Here is a 13,841-nt window from a genome sequence, read left to right as displayed (position 1 = left end):
TCATTTACACTGCCAATTTATTCCCCAGTCACCTGAACGATATGTGAGTACTTAAAAATCCAATTGAGTAAATTCGATTTTGAATTAAAGTCTTAAAAAAATAGTTGTTCGGTTTTAATACTCCTCTAACTGTGTCCCAACAGATGAAGAATACAATTATGTGTATAAAGTTGAACCAGAATCCTACACAAGTGTCATAAACTCGATAGATACTCAAGTAAAAATCCTGAAAAGGGAAATCGAGCGAGATAAGTCCACGTCATTTTATTATTTAAATACGCGAGATCAAAAGATCCCACAAACCATCATTAACATGAAAGATCTTAAAATGAAAAAAAAAGAACTGAATAATTATCTTCTAGATACTTTATAGTGCCTGTTTATAAATAAATTTGTAAAACATAAATAAAATAAATGTAATATAAACCTGTCATAAAAAAATAAAAAATAATGTGTCCTACTGAAAAGTCTTAAGACTTAGTGGGTAACAAATTCTTATATATATTTTTTTATTATTAAATAAACGCCGCTCTGCAGCACTGAAATTAAAAGTGTTTTCTACGGCCGCAAGAGCGGTTGAGAATAGCACTGCTGGGACTGTAAAAAAACTGTATGATTTAATAAAAAAAAAAATGTATTTTAATCTCGAGGCCATTTTCTAAAAGTGGTAGTAATTTGGAAAATAGTAATTAAATGTGGTAGAGCGGGGTTCGAACTTTGGACCTCCCGATCCAAAGTCCGGACACTACCACTGGACCGCAACCCAGTCCAAATATGTTACAAATTGAATCTTAATTTCTCGGCATCTTGACACTTATGTTTGACAGAAATTCCTACGGCGGCTCGCCTTAATATGTAGAAACAGACCTTCGTAACTCGGAACATGCCCTCCATACTTACTGAATACACTTTAGCGTAATTCCCATCAGGCTGTTACACTGGCAATTATCAAGCAATTTGCACAGAGCTTAGAGACCTTAATTGCTAGTTAAAACGGCGAATCCCGGCGCCCGAAAAAGGAGATCCAAGATTCAAATTCAACTCGAATCAAATAATCACTCCTAAAGAAATTAGGCGTGGAGTTTCCCGTATCGAAAGAATTTTGTTTGCTCGAATTTTACCGTTGGGCGTATTTCTCCATTACTGTTATCAATTTTGCCTATTTTTAAAATTAGTTTGCGATTATATTTCAAGGGCGAACGTACTCCTTACTTAGTACGAGCCGAAACATTTTTTGTATCCTATTTCCCCTAGGGCTGAAGTTCCTCATTAAGTTTATTTTAAAAAATATGTATATATATATATATATACATATAAGGGAAATAATTAAGACATCATCGATACTATGTATTCCTGGGGTGGCATTCTGAATCTTCTCTACCCCCTAGAGCAGTGGTGGCCAAACCGCATGCGCCAAACGTGGCGCATTGAACTTTCACAGGTGGCGCATTGCATTCTTGTGGCCATTATTTTAAAATAGGTACTAATACGTTAATTAATTAATTGAATTCCGAGATTGAGGTATTAATTTTCCTCTCATAAGCGAAGCAATTCTTATTCTTATCTCTATTGTACAACCCCAAACTTGAACGTAAAAAGGTAAAAAAAGTTCGAGTTGTATGGCGCATCTGACAAATATATACAAAATGCCGGCCACCACTGCTTAGAGAGTGGTTAATTTGGGGTATTTCAGCTTTTTGGCTTCATAAAATGTCTTTACTGATGTAAAGACAGGCGTCGTGGCGCAGTTGTTTAGACGGTCGACTGTGAAACTGGTGGTCGCGGGTTCGATTCCCGCCAGATGCAAGAAAAAAATCCATGAAAGATTTTTTCTCAATTGGTCTGGGTGTTGTGTTGAATTTTTCATTGCCTCCTTCCATATTCCCTCTTTCCCACCTGCTGACAAGCCTCTAAAATAGAGGCTTAGCGGGTCATTCCTTTAAAAAGAAAGAAGAAAAAAAAATGTAAAAAAGAAAAAAAAATATTAAAAAATTAACGTCAAATGATGTATAAAACTTCATGAAAAACGGAAAAAAAACGAGTACGGTTTGGTATTTCCAACCTTATTTATTTTTATGGGTAATGCTTAAGGTAGCAATAATGTTCTAAACGAAAATTTTCATATTTGATTTGGCTTGTTTGTTTTAATTTGACGTAGTCATCAGTGTGGTCATAAATGAAGGAAAGTTTAACATTTTTTTATTTTTTTTTGCACCACAACAGGCCAGGAGGCCTAATTACAGTGGTGAATTACATCACAGAGTACCCAGGCTTGAGAAAAATCACATTTTAATTTTTGTGTTCTCACCGGGAATCGAACCCGGAACCTTCCGTGGGTGAGTCAAGCGTCTTGACCACTACACCACGGAGGCCGCCAAAAAAATGCATGCAAAAAAAATAATCCCCAATTAACCACTTCATAGGGGATAGAGATGATTCAGAATACCACCCCGGAGCAATCTTATGCAGTGGTGTCTTCCCTTCGACAAAATCCAGTTATGGATGAAATTATTACTTATGACGCTGAACACTCTTGGCGTCATATACGAAAAGTGTCTTCGAGCAAACGTGTAAACAAATATAGGGATGCACATGAGGAAAACAATTTTTAAACAGTGTGTCTTTTCGGGATATTTATTTTGAAAAAACGTCATAAGCTGCATCTGGTACCTGTAGATTTGGGTATTTAATGTTGATGAGGATTGATATAAGATATCGAAGCTTGTGCAATCAATAGTAGAGATGTCAGAACAGCAGAACCAAACTGTAATCATTAAAAAAAAATACATTATCGTATGAATAAAACAAATTTAAAAACATAATTATCTACTTGGTTGCCGTAAGATGATTTGAGCGTATTTTATTTTATTTATTTGTTTATTATCATATTATAAACATAAAATTATACATTTATACAACGTTGCTTTGACTATCTAACTAGGGTTATTTATCCCATTCTAAGCCTGTCAAAAAAATATTTTTTAAATATAAAATAAAAATATTAATATTTTCTTTGTATTGATTACTGTCAAAACAATAATCAATACATAGAAAAATAAATATAGACAGTGAAGAAAATATTAAAGTACATACTTTAAAAAACATAGTAAAAAATGTAATAAAATATATAGTAAAAACGTATTTAAAACCCCAGTAAAATACATAGTAAAAAGAGAATACATAGTAAGAAACATAGTAAAAGACATAGTGAAAAAACGTATTCTAAAACCCAGTAAATACGTAATAAAAAACAAAATACATAGCAAGAAACCTAGTTAAAGACATAGCAAAAAAAATAATTATATATATGTATAGCAAAAACCATTTTAAGAAAAAACATAGTAAAAGATGTGATAAATGAAAAAAGGTGTATATGTAGAAAAATCATAGTAAAAACCAAGTAAAAATTAATGAGGATCTTCAAAAATAAAGAACTAAAAAATTTACATATTTTTCCGTATTTCCTCCCCTCTACCTCCGCGGGTGGCTCAGTGAGGCTGAGGACACATTATTTTTATGCTTTATATTTATGCATAATTACAGTTCGAAGTCTGACAGTTGAAACACCGTTAGAGATTAAGATTAGAAGATTCGAGGTAGTTACAGATCATTAATCACTGTTCTTCCATTCTTTAATGAAAGAAAAATGAAATACATAAAAATTCTTTATAGAGAGAGGATTATACTCAAAAGAAATCTACTACATAAACACTTAGGTAATAGAATTCTCTGGATCATGTCTAGTCTGCCTAACTAGGTACAACCTGTTTTAAGGCAGACATTTTTATGCAAAATAAACAACAACATTACTACCTACTAGTTAATTTATTATACAATCATAAAATATTAATTTAAACCATTAATTATTTAAGAATGTTTTTGAGTAAATTTTCCGATTTTTCTTTACCTAAACCCAGTAACCATTTTTTTACAAATGTATTTAATTGAATTCGGGTCGTGGTTTTGTAATGTTCGGGTAACATATTTATTTATTTATACATCAACGGTTCAAATAACCTTTTACAAAAAAATAATAATTTACAGAAATAATCACAGCAGTGCACCTTAATCATGTAGTACATAGTATGAAATAATAAAATAATTAAAACCAAAAAAATTAGAGAACATATAATATAAAAACAAAAAAGTAAAAAAGAAACATAACATCTCTAAATAAAAGATAACAATAACCATGAGAATCTTATGTTCTAAATATAAATATAACACAGTTAAGTTGAGAATAACTAGATAATAATGATTAAAAAATTATGCATTAGTACTTAAAAAATTATAAGTTTTTTGAGCAATAAAATAAAAAAAACTTAAATTAACTTAATAATACCTTTATTTAGTAAAATAATCATTATCAGTTGGTTGGAAGAAGTTGTCGTGAAGGGATTAAAGCTGTACAATGAGTTAAATAAAAGAAATAGAAAGCATTGAAATATTTAAAATTTATTTTGAAAAATTTGAATAAAAAATTGTAATGTTATTAAAAGTTTATATTAGTTCTTAAGATTTTATGAACTAACTTAATAAAGCATAAATAAATTAATGAAATTAAAAATTTGACTTTGAGATGACATAATGCGCATGCGCCGTAATTGTGCAATGGCAACACTTCGAAAGAAATGTTGCCACTGTGAAAAATAATACTTTTTTTTAACATCCTGAAACCACGTATCGTCATGTCGGTAGAACCGGCTTCGTAATGCCAAGGTAGATAGAGATAGTAGAAAAGTTAAGTGTCCGGCTCGATACATACCGATGAAGATGGCGTTTGTAATCCATCGTTTGATATTCCAAACGCTCTCGCGGCCGTAGAAAACACCTTTGTCTCGCGTACTTTGTATGTAAATACACAAGATAAGTGTTTTCTACGGCCGCGAGAGCGGTTCGGAATAGCACCGCTGGGGGGCTATTCTGAATCTTAGTACGGGGATAGAGAGTGGTTCATTTGTGGATTTCTGTTTTTTATGCATGCGACTACACTTTGCTTCATATATGGTCACATTGATGATTAATGTCAAATTACGTGAAAATAAAGTTTTATAATTGACATTTCATAGTTCGATATAATAAAACTATTTTAATAAATTATATTCATCATGTTTGATTTCACGCGTTCGTATTTATTTTACGTACTTAATTTGACATTTAATCATCATTGTGGCCATATATGAAGAAGTGTAATCGCATGTAAAAAAATAAAATCCACAAATGAACCACTCTACCCCCGCGAGAAGATTCCGAATAGCACCTAGGGCTGCTATTCTGAATACTCGTGGCCGTAGAGAACGCTTTTATGGCACGTATTTATTTACTAAATACGCGCTATAAAAGCGTTCTCTACGGCCGCGAGAGCGTTTGGAATATCAGTCCTGCTAGTTGTGATTTATTTACTGTAAATCATTGTTTAACTCTACCTACCCGGCGACGTGTAGCTAATGCACATGGCATCTAATAACTTTAATAACTCCATAAAAAATATAAATTATAGGTTAAAATGTTCGGTATTCCTCCGTTATACACTTACGTATCAGTTAAAATATTTTTATAATGAATGCTTAGTGGGAACAGAAAAAGCAATTTGTCAACAAAAATAGATAAATCATCAACACAATAGAAAATTTGCCAATATATCTCACATTGCGTACGTAGTAAAAGAGTAATTCTCCTATATAATTGTCTCACACACTCTTTACGTCTCACTCTCGATAATACAGGTATATTCGGGGGTGAGAGAGACAATTTCATGCGTCACTCGCGCAAACAGCAAATTCTCTAATACTTTTCGTAGACGCCCGTTAGTAGCTTCCTGGCTTTTTTTAGGGGCGGTTCTTTCGCCCGCGCTGCGAGCACGAGCTAATGGTTTTTTCATGTTTTTAGCAATTAGATTAAAACATCATCACATTTGACTTTAACAAATAATTGAAGCAAATTATACACGTTGCTTTTTTTTATTTAAGATCAATCATTTTCTGCGTGTGTAATGACTACACAGCACCGTTATGAGCGGATATTTTTGAGACAGTAAGGGAAAGGTATAATTAAATACAAATGTGTAGATAACGTTTTCACTTACTTGCAATAAGAAAGAATAATCTGTTAAGATGAAACCAAATGCCATGAGACAAACATCGTTGTGTTTCATCTGAGATGTAAAATGAATGACCTAAAAAAATTGGACTCATCACAACTTTTAATATTAACATTTTTTCTATTAATTTTTGACGGCAACCCGCAGGCGTGATGAAGAGGCAACTTGGGTTAAGGCTCTCCCAAGGCATCCGCGACCGCAACATCCAAGCCAGGTCCACTCCCGCACCCTCAGTAAATGTTATTTGATCTGGTGGCAACAGTGATTAAAAAAAACAAGATGTCCGTTTAAATTACGTAGTTTGTGAGCTAAAACGAATACATATATGCGTTTATTTCTAGTTTTACTGTTTTACATTGTTTCAATAAATATGACCACGTTTTTTTGAGATTTTCTTCATCGATCAACTTAATAACCATTCCAAAATGTATTGTAAGCGACCCACGGCAAAATATAATTTGAATTTTTTAATGGTGATAGTAATAAAAGCAAGGTGTGATCTTTAGATCCGAATGGCCAAATAATATTATTATTAAAATATTGACATAATATTATAAATGTGTCAACCATCGCATGGCTGCGATTTCGATAGCTTTATTCCTAAAGAAGAAGAAGATAGGAGTATAAAAGTCAGCGTTGCCAGCTATACCGATTTTTCGATAGGTCTACCGATTTTGGGAGCAATCTATCGAATTCGATGGTAATTCTACCAATTTGGGGAGCAATTCATCGAATTCGATGGTAATTCTACCGATTTAAAAAATCTTAAATAGGGTATTTTTGTACGCAAATTTTTTTGGCAGCGTGACTCGTCACAAGTAACAGTTGGATTAATTTTTGTGAAACTGCTAATCTACCTAAGTCTACCGATTTATATTTCTGAATCTACTGATTTTAGCTCGATGGAGTTGGCAACGCTGATAAAAGTTCAACTGTAATGTTTGTCTATGGTTAAGGCTACTGTCATCAGATCTGTCATATTCAATGTAAAAAAAAATATACTTCTTAATCGCACATTATGTGTGGCGCACATAAATAATTGTGCAAGGCCATGTCCCACGTCAGAAATAATGTAGAACTATAACAAGTTTAGATCTGCCACTTGGCGACGGCGCCGCGCCGTAATAAAATTTTGACGTTTAGGCATATGTATGCAATAATATATACCTAAACGTCAAAACTTTATTTTAGTTTGCCATATGTCGCGTTGGCGCTAATATCGCTGCAAACAAAAATCCGCAGGAGATCCAAAAATATCCATAAAAGTTTTTACGCGTCATCATTTAGTATATAATATTATTATTTCAATCAGAGGCCATGCAGGCCCATCTGTCGCAGGCGAATTATGCGAAAGGTCAATTTTTTGTATTATTTCTTCCAATACAAACTTCATCTGCTTATACGGGGTGAATTGCTATCCCAGTAAGCTAAAACTCTAAGAGAGGATATATCAAATAAATGATCAAAACGAAAAAGTTGAGACCTTAATTGAGTAGTTTGAAAGATGTGTTGACCCTTTTTACTTATTGTCCTACATATGTAGACATTCATATGTAGGTGTACACATGCAATGCGGCGAGAGAGATATTAATTCATTTTAAGATCATTCTCTCTACATTTAGTCGGGATCGTAGAATAACGACGGATGTGCGAAAAATGCGACATTGACTTTCTTTTATATTTGATGTTGAAAAAGTTAAATAAAGGCTTTTTCTCAGGTTTGAATATATATATATATATATAACTAATCCAAGAATCAAATGGTATACTTTTGTACTTGTGACATAAAGAGTAAAAAAAAATTAAACCGCTCTCAAGTAAAGTTGAAAAAAATGACATGCGTCGTTTGTCTACGATCCTGACGATTAGAATTACATATTATTGCAATATTTACATTTCAATTTATTTGTTAAATGATTTACGAGATTTTTTAAAACGATAGTAAATTATCTATGTGACTATCTAAGTATTCAACAGCAATAGTTAAAAATCGGATATAAGTAAACACTTTTTTTTATATTTGTAAGTTGTTACTTTTACCACAAATTTGTTTATGTTTGTATTATGAAAAATTAAAGCTTCTCTATCATTAATGATGTTACATTTCGAAAATTCTGAAATGTAAATTTTGATAATTGATTGCCAACGAATGAATGTAATAAAAAATGTTAATAAACTAATTTTAAAGTAAATACACCACATTTAACAACGAACTTGTAAAATCAAATTAAAATCATTACAAAATTTCATAGATAAAACCACAACCATTTTCTTATCTTATTATATTAAGAAGTATTTAATAATCGGTAGAATTTCAATCGAAAAATAAGCAGACTGCTCCCAAAATCGATAGATCTACCGAAAAATCTATAGAGTTAGCAACGCCGATTGAGTGGCACCTCAGTGACCCACGCAACTTGTTCTGTATAATCCTCTGGCCCACGCGTAAAAGTGAAGCCGCCTTTTCTACTCATGAACTAATCACAAATTATGTTTATTTTACAATATTCGTACAAATAACATATTATTTTATTCACGTGAGTTGGAGCGGGTTCTGCAACTCATGTAAATATTTATTTTGATATTTCAACAGCGGGATTTGTGACTCACAGTCTGCCTATTTTGTACAGTTTTCGAAACATGAATCTCTTCTTTCAAAATTCATCCAGAGCGGGGTTTGAAATTATATGGCTCATTAGGTATAAAAGAAAAACATAGTGAATATGAAAAATTAATAAATACATAATGAAAGAAAAGATATTTTATGAATCCCGCACATTTATTTGTACATAAAACTTTAGTATAAATACTCACAATTTGATTAACATCTGAATTATCAACTGCCACCGAAAGTTTGTATAAAGTTTTGTACAATTCTCCGGACTGAAAAAAATAATAATCACGGTTTATGAACAAAAATAACAATTTCTTTACCGACTACATGTTTTAGATAGTGGATTTCTTTAGATTATTCTGCCTAACTAGGTACAACCTGTTTTAAGGCAGACATTTTGATGCAAAATAAACAATAACATGACCACCTATAGTCCTTAAAATGTGACATGATTATAATGACAGTTGTCAGAAAAAGTGACGACATAACTTTGTAGTAACGTCAAAGGAGTTATTTATATTGACACACGAAAAACCATTTGTATCTGGCGGGTTTATTATTTTTTATAGAATGCTTGAAACATAAATCAACATTAATACAGAAAATCAGCTTAAAACTAAAATAAACCTAATTATTAACGACGTTCTTACAAGGTTACACTATTTTGCAAAAACGTTAGAGATGGGACAAATTGATCAATGTAAATTGATCGAATAAAAAAATAATTCATTTGATGTTGTTCATGAAAAAAGTATAAATGTCTCATTTTTTGGTGAATAATTGTGCTAAACACACTATAATAGGCTTGTTTTTGCGTTTTTTATATCAATTTTCGGAAACAGAGTTTCATGATTGCATGAAATAACTAATAAAATCGATGTGATAAGTAATTTCCCATCACTAATGAAATTAGTTTGACAGCTGTCATTCTAATCAAGCTATATTTTAAGGACTATTGTTGATTTATTATACGCAGTTATACAATATTTACTTATTCTATTTATTATTTAAGAACGTGGTTTAGTAATTTTCCGACTTTTATCTACCTAAACTCAGTACCTATTTTTTTACAAATTTATTTCATCGAATCCAATGTTTGGGTAACATATTTGATATTTTGGGGCCCAGAAACCTGTTTTTTTTGCCCGAATTCAGAGTTTGTGGTAGACCCCATGACTTAACTAAGTATTTATTGTAATACTGACTTTATCCATTATTTTCTTGTTTATATATTCAAACTGAATAAAAACCCATGTATTTAAATAATATTAAGCCATTTTATTAGACATTTATAAACTGTATGAAATTCCCATCGACACATAGACATGCCCTGAGCCCTAAAAAAATATGACACTAAACTCATGCCCAGACGCTCAGTCATGCCCAACGCATATTTAGTCGTTCTTCGACCGCCAACCAGACGTTTAAAATGGAATCCATTTTTTTTTTGTAAAAAAAAATAATCTTTGCGTTCTTATGATTTACACAAATATTTCCATTTTGGTGGCCATTTTCAACGCGTTTTTTTGTAAAAAAAATAATCTTTACGTTCTTATGATTTACACAAATATTTCCATTTTGGTGGCCATTTTCAACGCGTTTTAAAAAACTCACTATTCAAAAATGGAAATCAAGTTGTGGTAGAGTGGGGTGCGAACCTCGGACCTTTGATCCATGAGTCCACGATGCTAGCCACGGGATCACAACCCGATTCATGTGCCTGCTTGAGTCTTGAAAGCGTGTAAAAACCTTTCGGATAAACATTGTAAAAATGATTGTGTGACTTATTTTCATCGGCAAATAATTGTTCATGGGCGATGAACAATCAACATTCAACAATAAATATATTTTTTGTAAACGTCAAACTACGCAATTGCGAAGCTCTTCTTAGTAACAGGGATGCACTGATAGGAATGCGTTTTTAAAATATAATAAACGTGAGTTAATATTATTTTTGCATTTCCAACATCCAGTAAGAAGAAATAAATAGGTCCAAATTGTGAGGAATTTAAAATACAATTTTTTGGTCGCATATGCCTGATCATTGAATGCGTCCCTGGTACAAACCAACAAGCTTAAGTATTATAAACTATGTGTACATTTTCGTGTCACTAGTTTTAAAAATATTTTATTCTATAGTATGGATATTCCCTATCTGGACCCAGTGGTGAATAGGGCACTGACACATTTGTGCTCCAATATTAGTTATGAACATAAGTTGTGTCCGTATTTTTTCATGTGAAGACTACAAGGGGGCACAATAAAAAAATTATATCAAATTAGTCAATAATGTTCCATTGTGTTGTATTCCAACTTAACACAGGGCTCTTGGCCTCATAGATTTGGCGATACATTTTTTTTTTGTATGATGTATCTTTATAAATTAGTCAATAATTCATAGCATCTTCACTTTGATAAATTTATTTATTTATTTATTTATTAACGGACATTGTCCGTGTATACAATTTATAAGGTTTAAATATTACAATAAAAGAATAGTTTAAAACATTTAAAGAAAAAAGAAAGAAGCATTGACAAACATAAGGGACATCGAGACAAGATCTGGACTATTTATTTAGTGCTCGTTTAAATCGTTGTAAACTTAAACCAAAAAAGTCCAGATCCTGTCTTGAGTTAACAATACGACAAAGGCGGGTCATTGGAGAATTTAGGCCATAGTTTGTTCTATGCTGATCGATGAACAGTACTTCATTGTTTCTCAATCTACGAGTCGGAATATTGAATTTTACTTGTCCCAGTAATGATGGAACATCGATTATACCATTTAGTATGCCGAACATATATATGGAGTCAATATTAGTTCTACGTTTTTGTAGACTAGAAATATTTAACATTGACTCTATTTCAGCATAAGAATAATTATCTCTCTCTAGTCCAAGCATCCACGCTATTTTCCGAAGCAAGCGATGTTGGACTGATTCAATGTGATTAATGCGATTGACATAGAATGGAGACCAGACCACTGAGGCATTTTCAAGAAGAGGGCGAATATTCACTGTACACTATGTAAACATCACGAGCAGCTTTGTCAGCTTTATTCCTCGATTGAACATGAACAAAAGGCGGTGTCAAAAATGCTCACTTTCGTCTACTTGACATTCCGTTTTGAAGGCTTGTAATGAAATAGAATAATATGTGTAACGTAAAAGCACACACAACATCTCGTATGGCAGATTTTTTTACACACAGATTCCCAATATTTTGAGTTGGTCTGAATTTCTGTAGACAAGAACTGGATTCAACCCCTGCATTGAATCTTGTATTTTGATTTTTTTTTATAGAAGAGTAATCTTCAAAACAAATATTACCTATTCTTTTTACCAGGAATCGAACCCGGGACCGCAAACAACGTAGGGAAACGCATCGACCACTATGTGTTTTTGGATCGTATGGTAGAATTGGCTCTGCACTATTTAACCATTTTACTGGAATAAAATTTATTATTATTTTATTTATTTATTCATATAAAGACACATATTACAAAAAAATAATAACGTATCCCTAACTCTATGAGGCCAAGAGCCCTGTGTTGAGTTGGGATACAACAAAATAGAAAGTGGAAGCATGCATATTTTTTTATTAAAAACATTAAATTTGTTAAAACTTAACAATCCAAGAAAAATTATAGACTTTTGAAACTTATTCAAAATTGTAAATTCAATATGGGATAGTCCAGGCCTGTTATCTCTCATCAACTTCAGGGTGCCTGGAAGAATTACTAGACAGGTACCACCGTTTAATAGCAACGATTCACAGACAGTGCACACTTGTAATGATGTATTAAATAGACTCCAGGAACTCAGCAATAGTTATTCCCACATAGCGGATACATTTAGTGCAGGATATTGTTCTTATAGATCAAACCTACTGCACTTTTCAAAGATGGTAAATGGTAATTTAGCCTTTAGTATAACTGTTTTATAAAACAGTGCTTTATGATTTTCTTGTTATATTTACCATTTAAAATATTTTATTATTTAATTTGATTTATACATTTATTTTTAATTGTTTTAAACTTCTACTGAATGTGTTGCATAATTTTAAGGTTTAAAATTGTTTCTCAATCTGAGTAATGTATCAACAATATTTTGAGTTCGTCCAAATTTTTGTAGACAATGACTGGATTCAACTCCCTGGGGTGCTGTTTATATCAAGTCAAATATCTAGGGCACATACTGACTGATACTTGTAAAGACGATCAGGACATAGAGAGACAGAGAAGAGCCATTAATGTCAGGGCCTCTATGCTAGCGAGACGCTTCTTTCAATGCAGTAACGAAGTGAAGAAAATCATATTTACTTCGTATTTGACGTCCATGTATACAGCGGAACTTTGGAACAACTATACGCAAGGAATAAATTAAGGATTGCGTATAACAACTCATACCGACAATTATTCGGATTGCCTAGGTACTGCAGTGCCTCTGAAATGTTTACAGCTGGACGAATAAACACCTTCGCTGCCCTGCTTCGCCAAAGAGCCTGGAGTCTATGGGAACGCCTAAAAAAGTCTAATAACGAAATTCTCCAAGCCACTGCAGAGTGGATCCAATCACCGTTGTTCAAGCGATGGCGCGATATGTTAAGACCACCATAAGTGCTGCAGTATAAAATTTTATTTTATGTTTATATTTATGTTTATTGTTATATTTATGTTTGTTGTTATATTTATGTTTATTGTTATATTTATGTTTATTGTTATATTTATGTTTATTGTTATATTTATGTTTATTGTTATATTTATGTTTATTGTTATATTTATGTTTATTGTTATATTTTTGTTTATATTTATATTTATGTTCATGTTTATATGTTTATATGGTAGAATTGGCTCTGCACTTTAAAGCCATTTTGCTGGAATAAAAATTTAAATAAATAAAATAAAATAAAAATTACAACAAGAACATTAAAGAGAAGGTAAGGTTGAAGGAATATAGATGTTCAAATATGGGCAGAATGGTGAATGTTACACAGTGTGTAAAGTGGCCACATAAACCAGCCATTGACAGGTCATAAGCCCTGTAGATGCCTAGACTTCTATATTAACTTCTCTTAAATGTTCTTCATCTCTGTTGTAATATGTTGAGTAATGTATGTTTTTTTCAA

At 32.2% G+C, this 13,841-nt stretch overlaps 1 protein-coding gene across 3 annotated transcripts in view; it reads right to left on the bottom strand.

Moving 5' to 3' along the window:
• Positions 1-2,605: 2,605 nt before the first annotated feature.
• LOC148284326 (uncharacterized) overlaps positions 2,606-13,841 on the bottom strand; it is a 47,787-nt gene continuing 36,551 nt past the window's right edge. Inside the window, exons 17-19 of one of the 3 annotated variants that reach the window (XR_015825158.1) lie at positions 8,915-8,983; positions 6,086-6,175; positions 2,606-2,764 (exon numbers count right to left, since the gene is read on the bottom strand). The gene's annotated coding sequence lies outside the window, so the exon portion shown is untranslated. Of the gene's footprint in view, positions 2,765-6,085; positions 6,176-8,898; positions 8,984-13,841 lie in introns of those variants that run through there. The other 2 variants (XR_015825157.1, XR_015825160.1) reach the window with 2 other exon arrangements.

The sequence above is a fragment of the Micrasema longulum genome, unplaced genomic scaffold, assembly GCF_059751315.1.
Source record: "Micrasema longulum isolate JH-2025_06_02 unplaced genomic scaffold, ASM5975131v1 h1tg000131l, whole genome shotgun sequence".
Lineage (NCBI taxonomy): Eukaryota > Metazoa > Arthropoda > Insecta > Trichoptera > Brachycentridae > Micrasema > Micrasema longulum.
Note: the sequence above shows the minus strand (reverse complement) of the source record. Positions and strands in the feature narration are given on the sequence as shown.